Consider the following 2352-nt stretch of genomic DNA (forward strand, 5'->3'; position numbering starts at 1 on the left):
TTGAATACACAGAATATTAACATAAATACAGAGACCGGCGAAAACAGGAAACATGATTTCTAAAAAAACGGACGATTAGTTTACAATGCTCAAAAACGACGTCGTTTAGGTACGTGGTGCACGGTATAATTTACCAATTGAAATAGGCTTCAATTTAATTGCTTAACAAAATAATCCATCATCTATCATTCTATCATCCTATCCTATATATAAAAAAAGCCAAATGTTTTGGCTACAACATTCCCCGCCCACTTAATACTAGCAATCATTCTATGTATTCTTGGCAACCGTTCTGTGTATTCTAGGCAACCGTTATGTGTATTCATGTTAGTAACACATGTTGTGATCTGTTTGTGCATTCAAATGTTTAGGAGGATGAGTTCTGTGTATTTTGTGTCAATATTCTGTGTATTCATGTTATTAACACAGGTTGTGATGTGTTTGTGCATTCGAATGTTAGGAGGATGAGTTCTGTGTATTGTGTGTCAATATTCTGTGTATTCTGGGCAAACATTCTGTGTATTCTAGACAAACGTTCTGTGTATTCTAGATATTGATTATGTGTATTATAGATAATGAATTCCCTGGAGTCATTTGCATCCGCGTCCACTAACACCAAAACGACATCGTTTTACGTACGTGGTGCACATTGCTATGTGTACCGTGGTGCAGGGTATAACGATTGATTTCAATTATTACATTCTAGGCTAATTTAGTTTGGGCTTAAAATCTAAAGGATTTGTTATTTGGGCTTGTATTTATTTATTTAAACTAGTCCTAAATCTAGGCTCGCTCATATAATTAATTGGTATTTTTTGTGCAATTTACTTGCTTTATATGAGTTGATATACGAATTATTCTCTAGAAGTGAACCCTCGTTTTTAGCTCACAATTGCATACTGTCCATCCTCTTGTTCAAATTTGAGAATATTTATTTGCTCAAATTTGCTTTAATTTTGTGGCCATGTGGACTATCGTAGTATTCTCATTGGTAATACTATTTGCTATAGGCCATGAAGTGAGCTTCTCGAATATATTGACAAAAGTTGGTATCTTACTTTTGGGTTTGCACCACAAAACGATGACATAGTTTTGTTAGGTTACACCTGTTGTTACTAAACCTTAATTTGCCCTTATGACAAATTATAATCCAACTTACTAACTCTGGCTCATCAACAAGTATGCTCCAAGTGAGGGTGTAAAAGGCACTTGTCACGTGCGTACCACACCCCGAAGCATTCTGTTGGAACCTAAATACACATAACAATGTTGAATCCTACCAAGATGCCTTGCCTGAAGCAAACGCTCTTGTTAGTTACTTTTTTCACAAACTCCAATGTGCCGGATACTTGTTGGGGAAATATAGTACTCAAGCTGCTTAAATTTTGGCAAATTGCATATCAATATCAATCCCCCATAATACCTGTTGCGTGTAAACATTTCCCAATCTGCGTTTCTATTTTTAGTGTGTAGTCCAATTGTTATATCACCACCTTGCGTATCTTTATGATTATAAAAACTCAATCTATTTACATAGAGTCCATGATAGGGAATCAATAGATACGCTGACTGCATACTGAAGATCTGTTTCACGGCATTAGGGGGAGATGCACCCGAATTTAAATGCCGAGAAATCCCATGAAATGGAATGATCTTCATTATAATCCATGTACTAGAAGTTCAGGAGATAATCTATTTGCGATATTAGCAAATAATCTGCCAAATATATATACCGATAATGTATATATACACTGATCATGTTGATCAGAAAAGAGTGACAAGGTTCCATATATAATCCCCAAATTGGACCGAATATATTTATCTCGATACTCTTTGACACCAGAAGTGAAGGAGTTCTATCGGTTCAAGAGATATGAAACATAATACTAGATCTAGTAAAGAAACATTGTCACTCTTGTCTTATAAAGAATTATTTGTCTAGACGACGAAAACCCTAGTAAGGTGCATCAAACAAACATAATACTAGGGATGCGGAACGATCAGATCTTAATATTTGGGAAATGTGAATGGTCTGATTAATCTAAAAATTATCATGAATTTGGGAGAAAATTATATATTATAGTTGTCGACAACACACGCCTATATAATTGCTCATTTAAATAAACTGGATCCAGGTGAGGTGCCAGATGCATTCTCATTATTTAATATTTAAAGGAGCAATTAAGGCAAAGCTCGACTTGCTAAAATAGATTCTCTCGACAATACATACACCATTGAATAATAACCATGTTGGTTACAAATGGATGTTTGTACGAAAGAGAATAAAAACAATAAGGTGATATAATAGCGAGTGTTTGTAGCATATGGGTTAACGCAGAAACCCTTGATTAA

Source organism: Ipomoea triloba, chromosome 14, assembly GCF_003576645.1.
Source record: "Ipomoea triloba cultivar NCNSP0323 chromosome 14, ASM357664v1".
Taxonomy (NCBI): domain Eukaryota; kingdom Viridiplantae; phylum Streptophyta; class Magnoliopsida; order Solanales; family Convolvulaceae; genus Ipomoea; species Ipomoea triloba.